The sequence below is a fragment of the Falco naumanni genome, chromosome W, assembly GCF_017639655.2.
Source record: "Falco naumanni isolate bFalNau1 chromosome W, bFalNau1.pat, whole genome shotgun sequence".
NCBI lineage: Eukaryota > Metazoa > Chordata > Aves > Falconiformes > Falconidae > Falco > Falco naumanni.
Window position 1 is genome coordinate 26,142,509 of NC_054079.1, and position 13,757 is coordinate 26,156,265.

Here is a 13,757-nt window from a genome sequence, read left to right on the forward strand (position 1 = left end):
ACTGGTGTGTTATCAGCATTATTATCACACCAAATCCAAAACACAGCACTGTACCAACTATTGAGAAGAAAAAATAACTATCCCAGCCAAAAGCAGGACAGAGACTAAAAAGCTACTTGATCCACAGGATTCACCCAAAAGAACTTCAGTTCTTGGTATTTGTGTGTTCTGCCCTCAGATAAGAAGATATTACTAGGAAATAAGTTACTGAAAAACTAGTTTATCAAATAAAACTCAGGAGAGAGAGATGATAAAAAGACAATGGAGCTGACTGTAACTATTGCTAAGTTTAAAGAGAAGTATACATATCCATATGAATACGTATATATATATACACACATATAGTTTCACTGTAGTTCTGTGCGTGAAGTGCTAAGTGATAGAGAACTGCAGTTCTGAACAATTGTGGGACCACTGATCTGTGCTACTGGTCTAAGGCTGTTTTAAACTTAGTTGGAATGCATCCAGTGATGAATGGGAAACCTTTATTACCTCTAGTAGGATGTCCCCGTGAGAAATGGCTCTGAATTTAGCAATCAAGATAGAAGGCATAATTTGCAAAACTGGTTGCATGGGGTTTGGAGTGGATTCTATTCTACCTGACAGATCAAGAAAGTTAATCAAGTGGCAATTTCAGGGAGGAAACCCCAGTACATCTGACAGCTATCTAAACAAGAGCTATAGAACATATTTGCACTATGTTAAAACAGTGTATTGAGATTTCCCTCAATACAAAAAGTAAATGAAGGCACAAAAAGAAGAAAGGTGAAAAAATTGGAAATTGTTTATTTGCGGCATAAGGAAACTTCTTGTAAATTACATATAAAGAAACTTGCTATGCTGTAGTGTGTAATTTTAATATTCCGCAAAGATAATTGTATACAAACCAAAACAAAGTAGATGACTAAATCCATCAGGCAACCTACACAATGGTTTATCAAATTTTATACTTTGCAGCACTAGCATGCTTAAAATCTTGTTGTTCATTTTGAAGTGCTGCAACAAAATTCTTTTCACATATCTTTGGAGTATTTTTAAAACCATCTAACTATAAAATACTTTTCAAAATTAGCAGGCATTAGTTAAACCACCCAAGAAAAGTAACACCAAGGTCTAACTGATGCAAAGGTGTGATTTTTGGTTTTGTTTTTAAAATCCATTTTAGTTTTATCAGAGTTAGGAATTATTAAAGTGCACTATGAGTCCAGTCAGCTTGAGGCACTGCTGACCCTTGTCATATTATGACTGTATATAAATTTAATAGATTATATAGCTCTAGAGATTTCTCTGTTAGAGACATACCCAGTAAAAGGAATAAAACAAATACCATAGTGAAGCTGCAAGCTAGTTAGAATGGCTGTACCCTCAAGTGCAGTGTATGCTTAGAAACATTTTTCCATAGTTTCATATTATACCACATCAGGCATTTTTATTTGACTTTTAAATTTAGAAGTGCTGACAAAGGCTTTACTGATAACCCTGGCTTCTAGAAACAACACACAGATATTTTTGACACCTTTTACTGTTCTCTACCTATCATTTCTACATTTGCTGAAACAGCAGGCTGAACTGCATTTTACACTTCACTGCTCTGGACCATGCTGACAGACAGGTCTATTATTCTATAATGATCTTTTTTTCACACTGAAAACTCTTCACTATGCTTCACTATTACTGAATACTTGTGGGTATAAAAAGAAACTCTTTAAAGCATGATTACCTAAAAATATTTGTTAATAAGCTTAATACAAACATTATGTAGAAAAAATGGTTCAGTTACAAAAAAAAATATAAATCATTAGAGGGCAAATAAAAATATACCAAAGAGAAGTTCTTTACAAAAGTAAAGTTAGAAAGTATGAGACATTGACATTCACTGTAAACATCCTGTGTTCACTAGAATCCCTTGTCTAAAGTATATGTTCTGGTTTTGTTCCTGAGCTTCATGGCCAATACTTGCATAGATAGCTAAATCTGTCATAAAGGGTTGTTTATACAGACCTTTCTGTACTGCTTTGTACAGAACTTCAATAAACTAATGATTTTACTTTTTGAAATAGTTTCATTTACTATCAGGCAGTTCAAGGAAATTATGAAGCATGGTATGATTTTTGTGTACTCAGTGCATTGGATGGGTTGGGACAGCTACCTTATGGTGTATTAATCTTAAATATTATATTAAGAAGTGTAGCTGTTTGATATTTTGGCTTACCATAAATATCTACTTCTGCTCACTGCTGCAAGGCTCACTTCTGCTCTGCCAAAGACTGCATATGGCAATATGTCAGGAATCTGAGTGCTACAACATCAAGCAACTAAATTACTCCCCAATAACAAGATGCAGCTTATAAACAGTACAGAAGACCTAATGAAGAATTTCACCTTTACCTGGGCAACATGAGTGCTTTCCTCTTCAGGGGTCCTCAAACTTTTTAAACAGGGGGCTGGCGCACGGATGAAGTGGCAGGAGGTCATCTGCGGCTGCTTGGTTTCCCCCCACCCAAACCCCGGGGGGGGGGGGGGGGGGGGGGGGGGGCGGGGGGGTTCTGTAAATACCGGGGGCCGGACTGAGGACCCTGGGGGTCCGTATCCGGCCCATGGGCCATAGTTTGAGGACCCCTGCTCTAGATTAACCTCCCTCTATTTTAGGAAACCAGAAAGTACTTTCAAGGTAAACATGACGTGGAGTGGCCTAAGCGAAAAGTCTGAAGAACATACCTGCAGTTTGGATATGAAAAGCAAGCATGTGTTTAGTTACTGCACATACAAATGCACATGGGAAGTGGTAGAGACAAACAAATCCACCTCACAAATAGCACAATAACACAAAAGCAGCAAATTGTCTATTTTAAATCTTATAAGGCAAATCTAGATAAACACCCATGACATAATTAATAAAAATGGGGAGTTTTCCTTGGCTTTTTTCTTTACTTTTTCTGTGATTGGCTTTTACACATTGATAAAATTTGTTTAAGCACTTTCTGGACATCTTCATCCATTTGACCCTAGACAAGGGGAGAAAGAAAAGATGATTGAATTCAAGCATCACTTTACTCCGTAAGAAGATTTACAAACTATTTTTTAGGTATATTAATTACATCAATTTCCCAAAAGGAAGTAGCGTTAAATTTGTGTTTAAACAGTCATACCTTTTGGGTAGGATGACTTAGATAAAAAATGCAAAGTTTTTACTAGATCTGCAGAAGAAACATCTTTCATTAAAATACCAATACTCTGTAACTGAAAATATGCAACCATACCTGCACAGCACAGAGAAGATGCATCCTGTAAACTGAGAAAATTTCCTGATGCTGTTTCTTTGTTTACTAGAAAATAGTTAAGCAGAAAGTCACGGAGCATTCAGAACTGTTGAATTCAGAACTCTCCAACTAGATTTAGGGAGCTCTGGGGAATTACAAACCATAGTTTTATGCATGCATGGAAAACCAGCTCAGACAGTACTGTGCCACTAGCCATCCAAAACAGAATTTGCTCGGAAGCGTAGTCTACAGAAATGCTATAATTCTACCCATTCCAGTAAAAAAAGCTTGTGAGATGACAGTAGTTGTAAGAAGTGCTGAGTTTCAAAGATGTGGAATGAGCACATACTCTACTTCTGAGCTTATCAGCAATCAGAATTGAGGAAAGCCAACAATATTCTGACAAATCAACCCTCAACTGCAACTGAGCTCTTCCCTGATGTTAGTGACCCATCTGTCAGCTAATGCCTTCCCAGGGAAGAAGAGGTGCTTACAAAGGTCTCAACCCACGAAATCCTCAGCTAATTACTAAACATTCAAACAAGGAAAGTCGAACTCCTTTTTCATTATCACAGACTGCCACATGCCAGAAGCCATCTTTCCAAAATAATGTGAAGCTGTTAGGAAAGCTAGCCTACAAGAAGGAAAGAATGCTTTTGTCCTGTTTTAAATACTACCCACTTTCCTAATATGTTGAATATCTTTGTACCTTACACTACTTTGCTGGTCCTTGAGCAGTGGGAGATGAAGGTTCCTTTTGGACTTGGTGGACTGGGATCAGCCATGGGCCTTTATACTGACAGGATGCAGTGTTTAACTGTATGCTTATTTATTTCTTCCCACTGCAAGGGAATTTTTCTAGCTCATATACATATTGACTCTTCTGTCTGTCTGCTGGGGAGGATAGGAGAGCAGACACCAGGTAAGCCATTAAGGCTGGGAATTTTCTTTTCAGAGTTACTCCAGAGCTCTCAAAGGCCTCTGGTGGACAGTACCTTTTTTTCACACTCTACAGTGAACTAAAATGCTCTTTTGGACAGGCAAGCTCTTGGAAATGGCTCAACTTGGCTTAGAAGACTGGACCTTTCATGCACAAACAAGTACAATCTTAAAAATCTTTAAGCACTAGAGAATTTCAGAGAATAAACTGTGCTCCCTATGGACTTGCTTGATTTGAAACTTCACACCTTCAGTGACTATTTTCTTTCAAGAAGTCAAACTTATTTTAGCTTAAAAAAAACCCCAAAAGACTTAATCTGATGAATCAATCCACAAGTTCCTGAGAAAACACACAAATCCACTGCACACTGTCCATATTTTTCACAAATCAGGGTCTCAGCAGCAGGTCTGGCCACTACATTCTACTACAAGTACAGGAACTTTGCTCTACTATTTATCTGAGGAAATATAGTGGGGAAACAGCTTTCTTTAGTTAGACTGTTTCTGAGGAGCAATTTGTGAATTGCAGATTCCGAAATGTTTCAGACCATTATAGAATTTCTGGATGAAAATTCCTTTCCTTGTACTCATTGACTGTGCTCCATTTTAAATAAGGCAGAGTCAGGAATGGCACACACATCTTGGAAGAACTGGGAATAATGGGTTTGTGAATTATCACACTTACAGTCAGTTGGTTTTGCAACTGGTTCACTTGTTGTAATGCCTCCAGCTGCTGGCTTTGTCTTTTGGGGGCACTGGTTGAGTAGGAAAGCTGAGAAAAGCTGTTCAATGCTTCTTTTAATTTGCTAAGTTCCTTGGACATTTCATTGATCTAGGGAGGCAAAAATACGTTTTCATGAAAAGCTACAAGGCATACTGTATATTCATGGGTCTCATCTTGGGAGTATTTGTGACTTAAATTTAAAGAAGTAGGGAAAACCAAGATGTAAACTCAATGGACAGACATGTAAGCAAAGGGTTAATGCTTCTCTGTCCCCCCTCCTAGCCCTGCCAATTTAAAATGCATTCCTTGTTCTGAAAGCCAGCAATATTTACAAACAAGGATTGTTTGTAAACATTTACCACCTTTACAGACACTGCTGCTGAACACAAGACAAAAACATACCAAATATAGGCCAGCTATTCACAGCCAACAAAATACATAGCTTTTTATAAAGAAATTTGTAGTGATAGATATGGTAGTTGCAGAGTAAAAATAGTTGATTCATGCTGACGTTGAGATGATATAGTAAACTCAGTGAAATTTTGTTCCTTTCTGATATTTTATTTTCTTGTCTCCTCTGGAATCTCTTCCTGCTGTAAATCCCAATTCTTTGACTTCAGTTGCCTAAACAGTGTGAATCCAACCTAAGCAGAACTTAAAAGAGGTAAATTGAAAGGTCATGCATATCTCCACAGAAAAGGAAAACCAACTGTAAAGTCAAACATATTGAAAACTTCTTTGACTTTGATATCTGAATTTTTAGATGGGCAAATGCACTCAGAAGTTACTCTACTGTGACACTTGACACAACATTGTCTATTAGGTCACCCATGCACCATCCAACATGTTTTGCAGTCTGAACTCATGTGCTACCTGAATCACTAACCTTTTCATCTTTATCCTCTTCTGGTTTTGATGAGCTTTCAGAATATCTTTTCATTTCAAGATCATCTTGAGCTTGATGGTACTTTTGGTGAAGACCAGTCACCTCCCGTTTCTTTGCTTCAAGTAGAGTATGCATACCTTCTTTCTCTTCTTTCAAGTGCAAAACTTCATTTCTCAGTTGCATAGCATCTAAAGACACATTTTCCTTCTCTTTGATTACATCCTTCAGTTTGGTAGACAAAACACTAACTTCACTCTCTAATGATGACTGGAGCTTTTCATATGTAGTCTTGGGTACCATTGCTTCATTAATTGCAACTTTTTCTTCCAGTAATTCCTTCTGTAGGTTTCTTACTTCACTTTCCTTGTTGGTAAGCAGTCCTTTCAGCTCATTTATTTCTTCCTCCATTTCCTTTACAGTATTTCTGAGTCCATTCATCACCTGACGGTGTTCAGTAATTGGCATTTGTTTCTGAGTGTCTAATAGTTGCTTTAGTACTTCTGCTTCATCTAATACTTTTGTGTACTGGGTTTTCATTTCTGATAACTCATTCTCTGCTTTGTTTTTCAAAGAATTTGTTACCTGGATCAGTTTTTCATGTTCATCCCTAGGAATGTAGTCCAAAGCTATATCATCTAGAGCTTTTGTCTTCCTATAGTCTTCAAGTTTTGTTTGTGCTTCTTTGTACAACTGAGACAATTCACTAAGTTTTCTGTTGAGCTCATCTATCATTCTTTGCATTGCATCTTTCATTTCTCCAGCTTCAGCACTAGATTCCAACTGTGTCCAATTTGTCAGCTTGTCCTGTAGCCTTTTAATTTCTTCTTGCCCTTCTTTGTACCTCTCATTGTCAATCAACAATGCTTTCTCTTGATTAATGTTATCAATAACTGAATAATATGAAATCTTTATTTCCTCACACTCTTCCACAGACAATTTGCTTGCCACATTCTTCTCTTTCTTCAAACTTTTTCTGTAGTGCTCTCACTTTCTCTTTTTGTCTTTCACTTTCCTCCAATGCTCTCTTCAATTCTTGCTTAAGCATTTCAACTTCTTTGCATGTAACCTTCAACCTACTCAGTTCAGAATTGGTTTCTTCACTTTCAGAGGAAAAAACACTCAGCTTCATTTGCCTTTGTACATTCAAAACCTCTTTCACAGCTTCCTCGTATCTGTTTTGAATTTCTTGGAACTTTACGTTAAGATCAGAACCATTTCCTGAAATGTCTGTGCTATTTAAATGATCTGTTTTGGGGACTCTAGACTGGACCTGAGCTTCTATGTGCTTTCTTTCGGCTTCAGAATTCTCTAATTTCCTCTGCATATCCTTTAAGTCTTCCTGGAGGTATTTCATTTTTACTTCACTGGGGCTTGCCGATTTTTCTTAAATTTGGGTGGCATTTATTATAGACTTCAGCTCCTGAGCGGAGAACTCACTTTGTCTGTCTGCTGTTTGATCAAACGCTGTTTGGGATGAACGATAAGTTTCTGTGGTTGAATCCATTTCTTTAGGTGTTCTTTCCTGTGCAAAAAGAAACCCGAACAATTGCACAATAAAAACAAGTACATGATTATATTTTTTAGAATAGAGCAAGCAAGGAAATCTTGCCACATCCTACAGAGACAGACAATTAAAGCACCATGGAAAAAAGTTTTTAGAAAAATTCAAAATGCAGCTGCTCCCATTTAGTCATCTACAGCAAGAGAAGGCAATAAGTGCCAAGCTCCTCTGAAAGTCTGGGCTGATCTCCATAAGCTAATAATCAAAGCTATGCAAATTAAAATTCTGCTAATACAACTGTTAACATATTTTAGAATGTGGTTATCATAATAAACAGCTATTCAGTAATTTATGGGAAAAATGAGAAGATCAAAACACTGATTGAATCCTTTGGGACAGAGTGTTTCCATGATCTTACCACCAACAAGCTCATTAAATTATCTTCACAGCACATCTCTCTAAAACAGTAAGCAGGTCTTTGTTCTGCTAGCAGATTAACAGAGAACTAGAACAGCACAAAAATATGCCACCTGTAATTTGTCCTTTAGCTCTTTATTGTGCAATGTCAAGGAAGTGATTTTTGCTTGCATCAACAGAAGTAGATCTTGCTGGTCAGCTTCAGAACTCACATCCAATAAACTATCCACACCTTTAGAGAGGAAAAAAAAAGGATTCAAAAGCTTTCAAAAAGATGATCTGGTAGATAGTTAGTTATTCTAACCTTTCAAATGAAACAGTTTGTTCCCATGACCACTAAGTGTAGTGAGCAAGTGAACTGTTCCTAGAAACTGTTTCCCAAAAATGTGTTAGATCACCCAATAGAAGCAGGAGGTTTTGGTGGGGAGCTGCTAGTGAAGTTACAAAACATTACTCCCAATTCTTATTGTGTCTCACATTCTAAGTGGAAAGAAACAGTGGATTTCTGACAAGATTTCAACATGAATGTTGTTGAAACACCTAACCAAATACAAAAATAAGGATTAAGTGTTATTGTATACTTGTTGTGCTGTCACTCAGTCTGTCTTTATTATCTCAATGCAAGAAGCTGAATTCTTCCTGCTGAGACAGAAAAATAAAATGCTTTCCCAGAAAGCAGATGTAAAGTTGGACAGTTCACCAAAGAGAAGTAGAGATAGTATAGATCTTGCCGGATAAAGCCTGTCAAAGTGGGTTTCTTTTATTTCTGGGGTCTTGTTTAATTGTAGCATGTGACAAGTATTTCAAAGTCCACTAAAGACATTCAAGTTCCATTGCCCAGTTCTCAATAAAAGTTAAAGAAACACGGGCAACTATCTCATAGGTAGTTTGGAAGGCTGCAGCCCCTGTGATAAATAATTGCAATATAATGTGATATATTAAAAAATATATATATTCAATACAATAAGGTAAAGATCAGACAGAATGCACACACACATTTCCCTGATGTATTTGGTGAAAGGGTCTCTACTTTTCACATTGCACAATGCCATACACTTCACTGGTGTTAGATAATGAGCTCTCACAGCATTAATACTTTCATAACCATATTCCTAAATACTTACTAACTTATGACTAACTATTTACATATTCAGTAAACATTAAAGTAATCCACACTTGCTTTATAAATTACATTGAAACAGATTTTGATTCCTTTTTGTTCCTAAAACTCAGCTAATTAATTCACAGGAGACTCTGCAGTTAGCAAACTAGATTAATAAGGTACTGTACTTTCCTTCCCCAAGCTTAATAAGAACAGAAAACTTTGATACTTTGCACACTTGGTCAGCAAAGGCAGCCTGCTCTTTTCCAGTCATGGGAGTTGAAGTTGATTAGTGTGGAGAGGACAAATCACTAAGCTGTAAAAGATTTTATATGAATACATATGTGCCCATACACACACACACACATTAAAGAGTACTTTTCCCTGCACTAATGTAAGTCACAACTCTAGGTTAGTTTCAAAGAGCAGATCTAAGTATTCGGTGTTCTTCTGAGTCAGTATTATACATGCAGTATAGCTGCTATACAGGTAACATTCCTGTTTAACATTAAATCTAACTGTTAAACTGCATTTTGATACTATATAAAACTATTTAAGTATTTTAATTTAATATGTATATATGAATATAATAATGTGTGTGTATATATATATTTAAAATGTACATACTCACTTATGGAAATCAGCAAAACCAGGTGACCTTCAACTTTAGATAGAAGAAGCAATTGTACAGTAAAATTTGTACAGTTGTACATGATATATTTCAAGCAATTTTTTAATCAACCTAACCAACATGTGCTTTCATGGTGTCATCCTAATGTCAGGAAAAGCACTCACGGTAAGTCAGGCATATAAAATAACAGTGACAGAGAAAATCCAGACCACATAATTCACATAATGCTCAAAATGTTTTTCAACCCCTAAAAGCATCTCAAAATTGGTGTTTTCTTTACCTGAATAGGACTGATAGGCAGAGGTGGGGCTTTGCATTGTTTTGGAGTTCCACTTCTTTCTGAACTTAATTGAGAGCCTTGATCATGCTGAAAGTTTCACCAGCCAGAAAAGGTAGGTTTGATAGTTTGGTTAGAAAAGTTAGAGCAAGTTGTTTTATAAAAAAAATAAAACCCCACATTAATATCAACTTTAGCAGCTCATGCAGTGCCTTATCGTTTTTTTCCTATGTAAAGACTACATCTCTACTAACGCAAAGATATTAAACATGCCTGACAATAAGAATATGCCCCCTTGTAATTTATGTTTCAGTGAAAACAAACAAGATTTAGTGAAAAAGCAGAAGCTGACAATAGGTTTAACATTAGTGATCTTAAATACTTCCATTCATACATAGTCCAGTCATGTAATTCTAAACAGCTACCATCTTTCCTCTCTATCAGCTTCTGCCTGAGCTCTCCAAACAACCCACCTCTCCATTCAGAGAAGGAACAAATCAATGCATTGCACCCTCATCCATTTTCCAGCAGGTCTACAAGATACTTGCACTCCAAGATATCATGATACTAAATGAAAAAAATGTAAAAAACTTATTTAATTGCCTAATTCTGCTGAGATTCTCACAGGTGGGTGTCTCCAGTAAGATGTGACCAGGTATAACCTTTAATTATGTGTTTTGGAAACAGAGAACCTTTCTAGATCATCTTCTCTACAGTTTGAAGAGATAGGGAGTCCAAGAGCCAAGATCCTGCATTACACATGAGAAAAGTGGAGTATTTTCCTGGCACACACACATTCTCCCTTCCCTTTTCTCAATGAGGGTGCTGGCTACTATTACAGAGAGAAGCTAAGTCTAAAAGTGATGTTCCTGAAACACATTTCTTAAATAAGCAACAAAAATCTTTCACATTACAGAGTAGTCAATGGCAGCGCATCTCACAGTGACATTTACTAGTGCTTCTAGTCATGTACATCACATTATTTTTTTTAAGTTACAAGCCTATATAGCCTGAGTATTTTTAAAACCAAAAGGACAAATACCTGCTTTACTTTTATTGGTGACTTTGTATCTGTGAAGCAGAAAAGAAGTGGAATTAAGAATAGCTATCTAAGAAAAAGTTATTTGCCATTCCTAATCCATCTCTCAGCTCTACTTCCCACATCATAAATGCTTTGTTTGTTTTTATAATTCCTGACTGAAATCTGAGAAATATACTTTAATTTCCAAATTCCATCCTTTCTCTGCTGCTTTTTGTGTTTCATATTGAGATATAATTCAAAGGATTGTGACAATTCTTATTCTACTATAGTCTCACACCATTCTTGCACATTATCTTCCTACTTTAGAAATACATCTTAGCTTGACCATAAAGCCCTCTGTCTGCATTAGATCCTTCTCCAATCCCTCTACCGAGGAGCTATATTTCCACTTTTTCACATAATAAAAGAGGATCTATTCCAAATTGTATGCAAGACTTCACGATGCTGCTACATTAGCTTACATTTTCTTTCTCCAAAACACCTCTTTTTGCCTTGCTCAGTACTTTATCTCATGCTAAATATTACCATTTATGGCAAAGACCACATTTTCCTGCTTTTGGGAAACCTCAGCCAGACCATCTTGAAGATGGCTTTTGAAATTTTTCAGACTGCCTTATGAAGTAAATTTGTTCATTGCTAAATATACGTGTAGCCAATTCAAGAAGTGACAAACTGCAGATCGTCATCTCTTACATACCCACATCCTGAGATAACTTTGATGATAGGAGATTCTGGAACCCTATATCCTTGGAGAGCTTGGAGTAATGCAGGGCATTCTGTTCAAAGACATCTACACCTTTCCTAAGAAAGGCTTCCACCATGTTAAGGCTACCAGCTTCACAGGCCATCATCAAAGCAGTTCTGGACAAAACAAACACAAAGTGCCAAGACTGTACTCTTTAAGCAGCAGCTCATTTTTTTCAGGAAAAATGTGTGACAGTTATTGTGCAATGAAGTCTAAGATTTTATCAACATGTGTATTGACACATACATGTAACTTTTGGTTCTCCTTACAAACACCTGCCTGTCCCTCCCCCACTTCCCCATACTCCCCAGCTGGATCATCTGCAAAGATCTGGCTTGCTTTGCACATGTCTCCAAACATTTCTAAAATTGGTTTCCTGAGGTTGGGGAGAGTCATAGATAGAAATGGCTGCAGGATTAAGTCAGACTATCAAATCTCACTGCCACACTCCAATTATAGCTCTGCAAGTGGTGGTACAACAAAGGAAACTTTGTGGTTGGTGTCTACTACAGGCCACCTGATCAAGAAGAGGAGGTTGACAAAGAGTTCTTTCTTCAACTGCAGGAAGCATCACACTTGCAGGCCCTGATCCTGATAGGGGCCTTCAACCACCTGAACATCTGCTGCAAAAGCAGCACAGCAAACTGCAAGTAGTCCAGGAAACTATTGGAGTGCATTGAGGACAGCTTCCTAGTACAGGTGATAGAGAGCCCAACCAAAGGACAGGCGCTTCTGGACCTGTTGCTCGCTAATACAGAAGAACTTATCAGAGCGATCAAGACTGGAGGTAACTTGGGCTGCAGTGATCATGCTCTGGTGGAATTCTCAATCTTGAGGGGTACAAGATAGGTAAAAAGTAGAGACAGGACCCTAAATCTCAGAAAGGCAAACTTTCAGCTGTTTAGGGTGCTAGCATGTGGGATCCCTTGGGAAACTGCTCTCAGAGGCAAAGGAGCAAATGAGAGCTGGGAGATATTTAACGACAATTTTCTTAGGGTGCAAGAGCTCTCAATCCTGAAATGCAAGAAGTTGGGTAGGGGAAGCAGGAGGCCAGCTTGGCTAAGTCAAGACCTCTTAGCCAAACTAAACCACAAAAAACACAAACCCAAAATGCATAGGCAGTGGAGGCAGGGATATACATCCTGGGGAGATTATAGGGATATGGCCCAACAGTGCAGGGAATGGATCAGGAAAGCCAAGGCACAGCTGGAGCTGAACTTGACTAGGGACATAAAAATTAACAAGAAAGTTTCCTTCAGGTGCATAGGATAACAAAGGAAGATAAAAGAAACTGTACCCCCCTGATGAGTGAAACAGGAGACTTGGCTACAACTGACATGAAGGTGGCTGTGGTACTCAACTTTTTTTGCCTCAGTCTTCACCAGCAAGTGCTCTAGCCATGCCACCCAATTCACAGGCTCCAAAAGCAAGGACTAAGAGAATGAAGTACATCCCACCATAGGAGAAGATCAGGTTTGAGAATGTCTAAGGAATCTGAATGTGCACAACTCCATGGGACCTAATGAGATACATCCAAAGGTCCGAAGGGAACTGGCAGATGAAGTTGCTAAGCCACTATCCATCATATTTGAAAAGTTGTGGCAGACTGGTGAAGCTCTCACTGACTGGAAAAGGGGAAACATAACCCCCATTTTTAAAAAGGGAAAAAAGGAAGACCCACAGAACTAGAGGCAGATCAGTCTCAACTCTGTGCCCAGCAAGACCATGGAGCAGGTCCTCCTGAAAACTGTGCTAAGGCACATGGAGAAGAGAGAGGTGATTGGTGACAGCCAACATGGCTTCACTAAGGGCAAATCGTGCCTGATGAATTTGGTGGCCTCCTATGATGGGGTTACAGCATTGGTGGATAAGGGCAGAGTGACTGATGAAAAGGAAAAAGGCCTAAAACCCTAAAGATTCACCTGAGAAAAAGTCTCAGGTAGAAGTTCTGTCCTGCCTTACAAGATTGCTCAATTTGGTTACTGAGGAACCATAGCATGTAGTGCTGAATCGCCCTGTTCTTGCTCACTGTACCCAGGCCTAAGCCATTGTTGGAAATCGCTGTACCAGGTACTAGAAATCATAAATTAGGTAGAGTTAGACACATCAATAGAAGAAAATGGTAACAAGCCAAGATTCACGTACAAGATCCTGGCAGGGTCACTTATGAAAGAAAATTGAAAAGTTCAACTCTGAGGAAGACCACCTGACTGAAGCCAAAGGCCAGAACAAC

General features: G+C 38.0%; 1 pseudogene; it reads right to left on the reverse strand.

Moving 5' to 3' along the window:
• Positions 1-2,707: 2,707 nt before the first annotated feature.
• LOC121080452 overlaps positions 2,708-13,757 on the reverse strand; it is a 39,531-nt pseudogene continuing 28,481 nt past the window's right edge.